Raw genomic sequence first — 13,658 nt, 5'->3', positions numbered from 1 at the left:
AGGGCAGCTACTAAGGGGTAGACCTAAAACAGATGTGGTGGTGATAAGGCTGTGAAAGCGATCCTTGAAGGATTAGTCCACTGCATATTAAGAGGTCGACCTAAAGCCAGACGTGGTAGTGCTGAGACAAAAAGCGGGCCTCGAAGGTCAGACGGCAACATGATGACAACAACAGGGAGCAATGCGTAGGTGTGGTGGCTTCATCAGGCTGTCAGGCTATAGCCTGATAAAGCTAGTTATAATTACTGGCGAAACGTCGTACTCAGATTGTAAATGTTGTGGCTTGGCTCTCCAACACACCGGTGCGCTGGACTAGTAATGAATTGGCATGTTCTGTTTACGTGATAAACCTTACTAATTGGCTGTGTCGGGTGGTGGCGGGTTTAACGACACATTTATATATTTACGCGATCTAACCCCAAAAACCTGTATCATGGATGATATTGGCCACGAAAGCCTACGTGTTAAAGCGAACTATATAGGTACGTATTATATAGACTGTATTATGCACATGCAGTATATACATACTTAATATGCAACGTATACACACAGCTTTTACTTTGGCCTTGGGCCAGCTATAAGACCGTGGGTTTAAGCCGCATGTGCTGTCCCTGCAGAATACAGAAATGCACCACAACCCACTGCTCCAAAAACATGCCTGGGTTAGCAGCCTTCCCACAACCTTCCCTCTGCCTTCCTCCACCCCCCCCCCATTCTGTGAGAGCCACGCTTCCCACAAAAAAAACATTTGGCGAGCCACATCCAGCGATCACTGGGGAATGCGAAGTGCAACGGCGCAAACAATGCGAAGCCATCGGGGATGCTGTCACGGAGTGCAAGAAGTTCACATTTCTTTTTGCGAGCAGAAAGAACGCAAATAAATAAACAAACCGCGTGCATGTTGTGTTTGTAAATGTTTGCGGTGAGTGAATGCGAGAGGTTTTTAAAGTTACACACGTGGTCTCAGAAATGGGTATAATAACAACGATAGTAAGCATATCTTGATTTGAAGCTTTCGTGACTGCAGGAATCCATACTATTTGGTTCTTTCGGTAAAGTCACGTAGGTAGAAAATAAAATAAAATAAATTAAATGAATAATCCAGCAGTTCTACTTCTGGATTATTTTTTTTGCATGAGGACGACCGCTTGTGTTGCAATCGAAACGTCGTGATCTACAATTTTTTGTTTTATTTTATTATTTTTCTACCTACGTAACTTTACCGAAAGAACCAAACAGTTATAGATAGTAAGCATACTTTGAAATTAATCGAGATGTTCCATTTCAAGGTGTTTTCCAGGTAAAACATATTTTTAATGTCAAGTAAAAAATGTGTTTCCACTTGGTGAGTAAAAGCATTTATTATTTTTACATAGCATTTGTTGACCACTGAAATAAAAAAAAAACCCGAATCTTATCATAATACAACATGTATATGAATCCACAAGTCAGCCGCTGTTGGATCCTTGATAATTAAATCTCTTCTTGACCTCACACGTTACAGCTCATCTTTCACAACGGCAGGGCAATATGACTCAGTCGAAACGGGGAATAAAAAACATGGCATTTAGTTATATATACATGTAAAAACTAACTTTTACCTCTAGAGTATAAGCTCTTGAGCTTTTTTTCAGGAATGTAGCTACCCTCTACACGACGTGTCGCAGAAGTCGCTCATTATCTATATATATAAAATCGCAAATCTGTCTGTCTGTCTGTGTGTGTGTCTGTGTGTCGCCGGACCATACGCAGTTTCATTGGACGGCGGTTGCCCCTGGCAACGGGTAGCGACGCATTCGCTGCCGGGTGTACGCCATTTTTAATTCCCGTTAAAAATATGCGCACGCATTTGTGGTATAAACTCGATATACCCAGCGTTGCCCGGGGGGAAAATACATTTAAAATCTTATGAAAACTTTCAAACATTACATACCAATGAAAAAACAACTGTGTAATTACTTTTAAACCGACGCGCCAAGAATCGATTCTCTGAATCGCGCAAAGGAATCGAAGGTTGTAGATTCCTTTACATTCGGACGATTCCCGTTTACTATAAGTTGCTTAAAGTCGATATAAACTGCTACGAACGGGAAATATCCGGCGTTGACCGGGACAAAAATGTAATTAAAAACTCCTGAAAAAATAAAAAACAATGAAAATGAAACTCTATCATTCAAAATGTAAACCCCCAACATGCCAGGAATCGATTCTTTGAATCGCACAAAGGACTAATCGAAGGTTGTTAATTACTTTAGGATCGCGCTTCCTGTTTAATATAAGTTGCTTATAGAGTTGATATAAACTGCTACGAATGGGAAATATCCGGCGTTGACTGGGGCAAAAATATAATGGTGAGGGCGGTTGTGAGTGGCGATTGTGAGTGGTGATTAGTGAGTGGTGAGGGGAGGTTGAGTGGTGACGGTGAGTGGTGAGGGTGAGTGGTGAGGGTGAGTGGTGAGGGTGAGTGGTGAGGGTGAGTGTTGAGGGTGAGTGGTGAGTGGTCATTGGTGAGGGTGTGATTGGTGAGGATGAGTGGTGAGGGACAGTGGTGAGGGAGAGTGGTGAGGGTGAATGGTGAGGGTGAGTGGTGAGGGTGAGTGTTGAGGGTGAGTGGTGAGCGCGTGTATGTGTACCTATGGACGGGGGGCGCGTGTGTGGGGCGAGCGGTAGTGTAGTGGTTAGTGCGCTGCGCTATGAACTCGGCGACCCGAGTTCGATTCCCACTTACTACCACCACCTGTGACGATCATTTGAACCGGTCCTGGGCCTCCCCTACGTCGACTCAGCCTCAAACGAGTAACCGTGGTGTGAACATCGCCACTGGGGAGACAAAGACGGCCGGGCGTCGAGAATCCAAGTCCCGGGCGAAGCCGGGTAGTAAAGCTAGTATCTGTATAAACCTGTATACAGGGTACAGCATTTATATGTTTGGATACAGAACATTATGTTTAGATACAACAGAAGCATCAAATTGCTTTCCTCGGACCAGACATGTACTTTATTTGTGAACGTATTGCCCAAAGGTTTAGCCGCACAAAATTCTTAACCGGGTGTATAAAAATCATGATCAGTGGTGCATCAACATCACAAACAATCCCAGCGGTAACTTGTAATTGCATTCACTTGATGAGTCAATACGTGATAATGGAACCCAGGTTGAGGTCGGATTTGTTGGAAGTCCATTGCAAATCATTTTACTTGGGTGCATATTTCTCTTCAATTGCAGCAACATTGACTGTCTTGACATCAATGACTGTGGATATTGGCTCATGGAACAAAGTTTGTAGGTACATTGACGTCATAGTTTAATTGTCATCCTTGACACACATCCTGGGTTTCTGAGAAATCCACGTGTGGGTTAAGATGTCCTGGATGGCTCGGTACTGCAGAAGTCCCTGTCTAAAATAGAAGACATCAATCCTTCAGGCAGCTTTGTTCATCTCCGATTGCTACTTTCACCCACCACTGATGACTGTTTTTTGGAAAGCAAAAACTGTCACCCTCTTGACTGGTTTTGTGTTTTCTTGGAATAAAATTATAATTTTGTGAAAATGTAAGTGCAATGGTAAAATTGTGCGCCTTTATGTGCGGTGTATGTTAAGTGTAGCATATTGTGCATGTGTGTTAGAGATAACAGTTTTCTGGTAATATTCCCGTGCCCCAGGCTGACAACATATTGATTTGTGATGTGCTGCTGTTTTTTTGTATTTCTAAGGATTACTGAAAGGTTTAATTTCAATTGTCTTATGGAGGTGCATCTTTGCATAAAGACCCATAATTATATTTCCCTTCATAATACAATGTTTGACTTAAGTCAATCATTGTAAAATGATACGGTATTTTTTTTAAAGGAAAACAATCACAAAGGCAAGCTTTTACAACACAATGGGTTTAGCTGTTTTTAACACATAAAAATTACACATTTTAATTGGCATAACATTTCGCTTGGGTATTATTTTCCATGTAAGACATTTTGTTGATAATGATGGAAAATGTATACAATTTAATAGGCAGCCCTTAATAGTAACCTTGGAAGCCAAAATATGTTGTTTATTTCATGCCACACGCAATTTCTTGTGTAGTTAACATTTTCCATCCTCTGCAATTTGTAGCTCTGTGACAGGAAGTGCCGTTCACAGAAATAACGAAATCTTGTGCCAGAGTGGATGATCCCATTGTGTCGCCATGGCTCGGGGGGTGCAGCAAGCGTTCACATATTCCGGAGCGCTGGGCTCAGCGAACTGAGAGAGACATCCGCGAAACGAGAGATTGCTGCGCGCTCTGTAACGCAACCGCAAAAACTGTGCTGCAGACAGCCGTGGCTTACGGCCACGGTCTGTTGCGTGTGTGTGGTGTTTTTTTTTACAATCCTTCTTGCCTCCGAGCGCATTCGTAATAGCTACGAATTGACCAAACCTCACATCCCCCGGCAGCTAGCTCCTATAAAATGTTCCTGTACCCATTGGCCAGATGGGGGGTCAGACATGCTTCGGCTTGCCTATACACGCACGTGGCCCTCCTCCCTCTCATCCTCTCGCCCGTGCTGGCTTTCTCTCTCTCTTTTCTTGCCGTCTCGGCAGAGGCAGCCCAGAAGGGCAATGCATTTGAGTGCTGACTACACGCACAGAATACGTTCAAGGTTATTTGTTAAATGTTTTTTCTCTCTCTCGCTCCTTCTTTGCTACAGCTCACTCCAGAATTTATGTTAACGACCGCTAACGTAAGTACGCAACAGACTGTATTGGATTTTGAAATTAATTTAAAAAATGTTTGCAATCTAATTATGCTGTGAAGCAGACTTTTACCATCATGGGAACTCACAGTAAAATAGAATTAAGTTTGGTTTGTGTAGCAGATCACGCCGCAGAATTATAAGTCGCAGCTTTAATTAAGTACTTTGGTTATCGGATTTATCTGTGCATTTAATTCTAATGCTTAAGTTCCTTCTGCTCACAAACATACACACACACGTATGGACCAGTGACTTTGCGGAAAGATGTGTTTGCATTTAACTTTTTTTGTATTACATTGAGAAATACAAGCATTTAACTACATTAATCTTTAAGCATGTATGCTTAAAAAAAACATAATTTGTTGTTTATATTTAACTGTCTGTCTGAATGATCACACTACAGGTCTGTGTCTTACACGGCCTATCTGTTGCTGCCTATCAACCTCTCTGCTTGCCTGTCCCCTATCTTTCTGCGTGTCCCGTCTTCCTGCCTGTGTATATGTCCGCACGAGTCCATACAGGACTCTGCACGTCCCTCGGTATCTGCCTATCTTTCACTCTCGTCACCTCCACTGTGCCGCCCTTTCCCCTGCCCGCCTTATTATCTCTGCTATTCCACATCTGTTGGCATGTTACCTTCATGCGCTGTTATTACTGCGCGCGCGCTATTCTTCGTCTGCGTGTGGTTTAGCAGCGCAGAACAGAACTCTTGCATTGACAGGCGTGCCAAAGTACTTCGCTCTCTGTGCCCTCAGATATGAACGAGCTTTGCCTCTCCACTGACTGAGGCCACTGTTGCTGGTCACGTTTTTTTGTCGGGCTGGGGGGACACCTTGGTGTGCAAGGAATCATGCGGCTCAGGGCGCGTCCTTCGCCACGGCATAACCATTGTAATGCATCTCGACAAGCAGAGCATCTACGAATCTGCTTTTAGAGTATGCATATAAGCATAGCTTCTTAACATATTTTTTGTCTGAAGCCGGCAACTTGAGTTTGACTCCCGACCATGGCTAAAATCAGTGGTGGGTGACGTACAAAACCCGTTCATGAACCCGCACAGACCATCGTGGTGAAGTATGGTCAAACAACCCCCCACCCTTATCCGACATGGCATGGGAAGGCTTTAATCTAGAATTGGATTGACAAAGGACTGTACATCATTATCATAATAAGTTTACATGTCCGACATGGATGTTACAAACCATATCGATATTAATGAAACTTAAATGGTTTGACCTTATACCGTAAGCAATGTTATCCCTCAGCGCGTGCACCTTAAAAATGACAGCATGTGACGACAGAATATGCCACGTGAGTCGTATTTTTGATAACTTTACGCGAGACTCAGTTTGTGGCCATGGAAAGTGCACGTTGGTGTCATTAGACACGCAGGAGATGACAGAGCGCTATTCTAAGATCACGCACTCGTCGTTGTGGATTGATTCAATCTGAATGCGGCATTCCTGCTGTGCATTTCACACCTTCGAGGTGAGCCGCATATAAATTGAATGGATTTGGGGTGGGAAGAGCAGCTGTCTAAAAATGGCATTGGCTCCGCCAATTAAATCAATGTCAGGCTCGAGGAGTTGCTCGCTCAAGCGCATGGCTTCATTGGCTTTAATAAGACGTTAGGTTTCCAAAAAAAACTACACATTTTTGCAATGTTTTTAACGGCACTGGTAAAGTATGTACCTGATGACGACTGCTTGTGTTGCAATCGAAACGTCGTATTCTATTATAATTTAATTTCTTTCTACGTGACTTTACCGAAAGAACCAAAGAGTATGTTTAGCTTGTTATTCTGCACAACTACCAAGACAATATCTGACATTGCATATGATATTTTAATAAGTCATGATTTGCATATGGCATCTTATTTGCATGCTTCCACACCTCTTAAGGAAGGTGCTTTAAAATGTTATTCACACATCTTTCTCCTTTAAATGAAAACGTATTGTAATGTATTGCAATTTAATAGATTTGACAATGTTATCAGCAGGTGTTGATTGTACAGAGTGACGGCTCACTGAAGGGCTTTCACACATTATTCTGCCTATTACTGATAGCCAATTGAACTAATCTTAGCAAGAAATGGCGTGCCACGGTGACAAGATGTTAACTACCTTGTCTGGTAAACAGGAGGGCATGGGTTCGATCCTGGCCCTGATGCCTGTATATTTGGAGTTTGCATGTTTTCCCCGTGGTCACGTGGATTTTTTTTCTAGGCCCTCCGGTTTATCCCTCCGCATTTAAAAACATGCGTTTACAGTATTTGGCTCCTATAAATGTCCACATGATTAGCGACTTCATTGAGCTATAATTTGCAATCAGGTTGTTTCTGAAAAAGAGCTATACAGCTCAGTGGACCTTAACTGGTAAAATAAAAATTGTTTAGTTTTGTTTTTTGCAATATCCAGCTGCACATCTCCAGTGTACATCTGCAGTGTGATATTGAATCTCTCCCACTCCCATTTAAATGCCCTAGACATCTTAATCAGCAGGCCATTACATGCTCTAATTTGCAATCTAATAGTTCATTGTAAATTATCTAATCAACCGCAGGAGCTACTCGTTTGCAGAGGAGAGGACCGCTACCGATGCAATTGTACCGACTTGCTTTTGGATTTTTGGGCTAAATGTATTGTCAGTGATGGTGCAATGAGGAGTGCCTCGTGACAGATGATCTTGTTTGTCCAAAGTCCCAACCCATTCTGCCACCACAACTACCCTCGTCATTCCAACTAGCAGTACGAAAAGAGCCTGTCTTTCCTGACATTAAAAAGAGGGCTTGTGTCGTCTATGTAGTAGCAGGCAAAGTTTGCAAGATTGGCATATCAGTACACCAATACCACACACTAAATCACGCTTTGATTTACCTCCTCCAACTACAGTTTTTTTAAACAATGTAGTAAAGACAGTGAAACTCCTCCTATCCAGAGGCTTTTTATTCACAGGTCAAAAATCTAAATTGTTTACCATTAAAATCAACATCGAGGTGGTGCTCTTTTCCTCCTTAGAACACCGATCCATTAGTTGGAATTCCACAATCCTATGGCAGGGGTTGATTTCTCCACACAAAGTGGTACTTATTATTCACAGGACTAAGGTAATCCAAAGAGTCGTCACGTTCACTCGGGATCGGATCTTCATCATGTCTGCTATTTCTAGAAAAGCAAAAAGGTAGCGGAAGGAGCCAATGGGCAGGCACTGACACCTTCCTAATATACACCCCGTGCAGTGCACCTCGTCTGCAATTCCATGCACACACCAGTGAGCTAAGGAGCACTAAACTCTCATCTCACTCGTGGAGATTTGTGGGTGCGATGATAGTGGGCATGACATCCACATCGTTATCGGCAGTTCCCCGCGTCTTTGAGGCTCGTATTGAAGCTACAATTTTAGCTCTCTATGGAAATATTGTGACAGACTGTAATATGATTGTACATATTGATAGTTTGTGTTATTATCATCGATGATGATGATAATGACGAAAGTGACAATGGCGATGGATAATAATGAATAATGATGATGATTCGGGATGATGAGACGACACTGAACATGTACATGTGCACTTAATTATCAATCCATTGCTGGATGAGGACCTCTCCACGCCACATGGGTCATGGATGTTAGCAGACCGAAGTTTGTACATTTTGCATCATGCTGATTCATGCGGGTTAATGAAAGTGGGGGAGCATAGATAAGGGAGCATAGAAGCACAATATAGTACCACAGTGTATTTTGCTGCACTGCTCTCTGCTGTCCACCATGCAGCCCTCCTGTCCACATTGTCTCGTGTTTCATGTCGTCACCCGTGACCGTCACAGGAAACAGTTGAAGATAGCATGATTTTTTTCCATGTGTAGTGACATCGCGGGATGTCACTGTGCTGTGCCGGCCCTAGAGAGGCACGGCGTGCCATGTAACGACATCGCGGACACCACGATGATGTGGGTGTAGTACCAGCCCTAGAGAGGCACGGCGTGCGCTGTAACGACATCGCGGACACCACGATGATGTGGGTGTAGTACCGGCCCTAGAGAGGCACGGCATGCGCTGTAACGACATCGCGGACACCACGTGGTGTGGGTGTAGTACCGGCCATAGAGGGGCTCGGTGAGCGCTGGTTGATAGCGCGAGGTGGCACCACGCTTTGCGTGCAGTGCCAGCCCTACAGGATAGGGTGTGGGTGTGCCGGGGTTACTAAAGCCCATGGGCACTCTGGTTGACCCGAGAGGACACGTGACCGGTTAAGTCTAAAAAGGGGCCCCGAAGTGGGGGCTCGGGGTGGTCACGTGGTCCGGGTCCAGATCCTGCTCGAGGATTCTGGAAGGTGGTCGTGGCCAAGGGCGGAGGCAGCCACGCCGCAGAGAATATAAGCCGGGTCCCCCAGAGGGACCGACGTTGTTGTTCATCTTCAAGAAGCCTTCATCTACGTTCTACCGAGTCTCCAACACGTGGACCGGGACCCGAACTACGGTCCGGTCCATTGTAGCTAGTTAAGTTGTAATTAGTGTAATTCACCTGGTGGTCACCACCATAGGTTGTTATTTTGATGAGGGGCAGTTACCCCGTGTGTTGGTGTTAAATAAATGTGTTGCCTCCAAGAATACGTCTGCGACTCATTTGAACTCACTACACATGCATAATAGGAAGAAACGGTAATTAATTTGATAGAAATGCTCTTTTTCTCAGGAAAGTTTGTGCATTTGCATTAAACTCAGACATTCAGAAAATGTGTTTCAACATGGCATAATTGTGTGTGCATTTCTTGAATGTTATGTAATTTTCAACATTAAAATATATCACTGAAACTATCCAGAGTTCAGAAATGCTGGACTAAGTAAGAAGCACAGTATAACAACTCACGTTATCTACAAGCTATAACACCACCCACATGTGCGAGATTGGGTAAAAGCTTTACATTTTCTAGAAACATTACTTAGAAATAATTTCGCTTGGCAAACTTCACATTGACATTTTCAGACGTGAAGTTTGCCAAGCGAAATTATTCCTAAATCATAATGGCGATACGCTTGCTTGTACATACTTTTTTTTTTAAATAAAATCACTCCCCTATCAGGGTGGGGAATAAACTACTTGCTCCAAGAGGCATAGATCAGATGCTTGTGGGGAACGCAACTTAACAGTGTACAGCTGCAAACAGATGCATAGCCCAGCTTGTCGTTCCAACACCCAGTGATGAGGCGGTTCTGCAGCTTGGATTATAACCCCATGCCATAATTTAATATTTTTTCAGGGCAAGTGATTATCTGCTAACAGTGTCACCAACGCAACTCACCTCCTACAGAGTGGATACCGAGGACGTTTTTGGACATCGTTTTTCAAGGGTAAGCTATTGTTTATTCAATGCCGCAGTAACGGAAATCGAAAAAGTTTTTCTCGCTCGTGGTAGGGCTTTGCAGTAATATGTTAGTGAAGCTGAAGGGAAAAAATGGTTTTCAATTTTGATTTGAAGCTTTCATGACTGCAGGTCTCCATCCTCTCTGGTTCTTTCGGTAAAGTCACGGAGATAGAAAAAATCATCAAAGAACACGACGTTTCGGTCGCAACACAAGCGTACCTAAATAAAGCCACAACAGCAGATCATTCTTTCTCACCTGATGACGGACGCTTGTGTTGCCACCAAAACGTCGTGTTCTTTCATAATTTTTTCTATCTACGTGACTTTACCGAAAGAAGCAGAGAGTATGGTTTTCAATACAGAACCTCAGGTTCCTGCCAGTTGTTAAAGCCAGGTGACTTCATGAAATTAGTACAATTCACGATTTGTGCTACACACGTGACTGAAATATCTGCCGTGTTTGACCTAAATCTCGTACGAAGGTCTACATTTACAAAACGGAATAATTTTCGATTTAAAGCTTTCGTGACTGCAGGAATTCATCTTCTTGGTTCTTTCGGTAAAGTCACGTAGAAGGGAAGTAATAAAATAATAAAAATAAAACATAATAAAATTATTCTCACGTTTCGGCCACAACGCAAGCAGCCGTCTTCAGGTAAAGAATGAGAACCTGTCAAGCTGGGAGCTTATATCTACGCTGAGTTGGGTGTAAGATATGCACATCCCTTGGTTGAGGCGCTCCTCTTACACCCCCCCCCCAACTCAGCGTAGATATAAGCTCCCAGCTTGACAGGTTCTCATTCTTTACCTGAAGACGGCTGCTTGCGTTGTGGCCGAAACGTCGTGAGAATTGTTTTATGTTTTATTTTTAATATTTTATTACTTCCCTTCTACGTGACTTTACCGAAAAAACCAAGAAGATAAAAACGGAATAAGTGTTTTGCATGCCAAATGTGAATGGGTGCCACACAGTAAATTAGTGATACCATCATCTGCACCTCTGATTAGCACGGTTGGCTAAGTACGGTGTAAAATAAGTTCAACAACATACATACATTCCCATCATAACTCCACACTGATATTCCAAAGTGTGTATATATATAGATTTTTGCGACAGCTACATACAAATCGTAGCAATCATTGAAAACTAAATAATTATATAAGTAAATCAACAAATATATACAGTGACCATGGTAATCTAAATCATCTCAATGCGTTTAAAAATTGTTACTGCGTCAACAGGAAATTGAATTGTGCATGAAATTAAATCGAACTGTGTGAGACTAGAAACACTTCCATCCCTTTAGTACTTTCTCAAAGCACAATTTGAATAATTTTCTCAGAAAGAAGGTTAAAACTGTTACACTTAATTTGTATGCAAAGTGTTTGTAGGTAAAACAAGTTGTTAAGGTGCTGCCTGCAATTACTTGCTGATGGCACAACTGGCAAAATGGCCTCCACTAGAGAGGGTATTTGACCTCCTCTTGCATGCTAGCAAGATCTGTTGTAAGAGGTTCGTGTAACCCCACTTAAGCGACACCACACACGACCTGGCGATCGACTAAGTGTGGTAAATTAATTTGCACTGCCGGATGGACAGAGGCAGAGGGATTTAAGAAAACTGCGCCATTGTTTCAACTGCCACGCCAGGAGATAGCATTGGACAGGTGACCTTTGGATTGCAAGTCAAGTGTGCTAACCATTACACCGTGGCAGCATGCGGTATTTTAGCAGATAGTATTTGTTGGAGCCATGTGTACTTGAGCGTATTTGTAAATATACACAATTCCAGCTACTGTCGAATATACTGTACTCACTTTTGCTTCCTGGAAAATTTATAACATTGAGCTCTGCATCCAGGCCTTCCTTCCCTACAAGTAAATTACAGTATAAGGAATGAAACAGTTAGACTTCTCCACAAATCTGGCTGTCGCCTGATGAAGCTAGTTGTAATTACTGGCGAAACGTTGTTGGCTTGGCTCTCCAACACACAGGTGTGCTGTACTAGTGACGAATTGGCATGTTCTGTTTACGTGACAACCCTTACTAGTTGGCTGTAGCAGGTGGTGGCGGGCTTTAATGACACATATTTACGCGATCTAACCCAAAAAACCTCCATTATGGATGATATTGGTCGCGCGAAAGCCGACGTGTTAAACTATATTACAGTGTATACAATATATACTGGAGTAATATCATACTATCTTAGAAAACGAATGTCTGGCTGTATGACCTGGGTGGATTCCTGTCTGGCTGGGTGCTGCACTCCCTAGAGCGAGTGTGTGGTAGTGACATCCCGCGGCCATCTGCGGGATGACGTTACCCACAACCCCACAGTGTTGAGCCGGTTCATGTATATCCCACACAAATTTGCGGAATACTTTATCATGCTATCATGTCGTCATAGTCTCGCTATCATACTCATGCTGCCATAAAATACGAGAACAAAGGAGGGAGGTGAGGAAGGGAGATAGAGGAGGGAGGTCGGGGAGGGAAATGGAGGAGGGGGGAAGAGACGGAGAGATGGGCAGGAAAATGAGAGGGGGGGGGAGAGCAAAACAGAAAGAGGACAGCGAGGAAACGTGACAAGTAGTGGGAGAGAGCATTAGAGAGAGAGTTTGAGACAGGAAAGAGAGAGGTGTGAATGATGAGAGTAGAAGTGAGAGAGAGAAAGACGAGGAGAGAGATAGGGGGAGGGGAGTAGGTGAGATGCACTTGAGGTAGGAGAGGGGACAGATGAATAGACAGAAACAAAGACAAAGCGAGAAGTCAGGATACATTGTAATGCACAGTATAGAGAAGGCAAGATAAAGGTGTAGAGAGACAGGGTTATTTTACTGGTAGGAACCACCTGGTTCCACCAGCCCACAGAGGATTATTGTGTCGGACCGTCGTGTGTCCAAAAATGGGAGGGGTGGGGCTGGGTGGAGAGGGGAGGGTGGGGAGGGACTGGATGGGGAGGGTGGGGAGGGGCTGGGTGGGGAGGGGAGGGTGGGGAGGGGCTGGGTGGGGAGGGTGGGTGGTGGAAGGGGTGGGGCTGGGTGGGGAGGAGCTGGTCACCCCGTGGTGCCCTTATAAAACTCAACGTTTAACCTACTCACGCCGGCTTGTGCCCGCCCTCACAGTCGGCCATATTTGCGGAATACAGCACGCCGCCGTTGACCCTGGCCATTGACCGAGCAACCCAACGTTCCTACCAGCTCCCTCCGCAGGAATGTGTTTAGCAGTAAACTTTTGCTGGCCGGGAGGAATGGACGGTCGTGTCCAAAGGATGTGCGTGTTGCTATTTAATACATAAATTGCTTGACCTAGCACACTGCTTATGCGTGCAACATACACCAAGTTAAATCTATTTATTACCGTTGAGAGCTACCAATGCGTCACAGATCATGGGGCAGGATTATAATAAAGTTATGCTGCTATTTGCCCTGTTGGAACTCACTTAGGTTAATACAGGATAATAACAATCTGAAATGTGGACGGTGATCATTTGAGTTCTGTGCTTTTCCAAACAGCGTATATACAACTTAAATAAATAAATAAACCCCTCTGACAATAATG

The 13,658-nt window shown here is 43.7% G+C and overlaps 1 protein-coding gene across 1 annotated transcript in view; it reads left to right on the top strand.

Annotated features, from left to right (window-relative positions):
• Positions 1-4,575: 4,575 nt before the first annotated feature.
• The window catches only part of LOC144720650 (E3 ubiquitin-protein ligase MARCHF1-like), a 229,340-nt gene continuing 220,257 nt past the window's right edge, over positions 4,576-13,658 (top strand). The window contains exons 1-2 of the mRNA XM_078597567.1: positions 4,576-4,720; positions 9,993-10,083. The gene's annotated coding sequence lies outside the window, so the exon portion shown is untranslated. The remainder of the gene's footprint in view (positions 4,721-9,992; positions 10,084-13,658) is intronic.

Source organism: Lampetra planeri, chromosome 9, assembly GCF_965212315.1.
Source record: "Lampetra planeri chromosome 9, kcLamPlan1.2.h2, whole genome shotgun sequence".
Classification (NCBI taxonomy): domain Eukaryota; kingdom Metazoa; phylum Chordata; class Hyperoartia; order Petromyzontiformes; family Petromyzontidae; genus Lampetra; species Lampetra planeri.
This window is presented reverse-complemented; position numbering and strand designations above follow the sequence as displayed.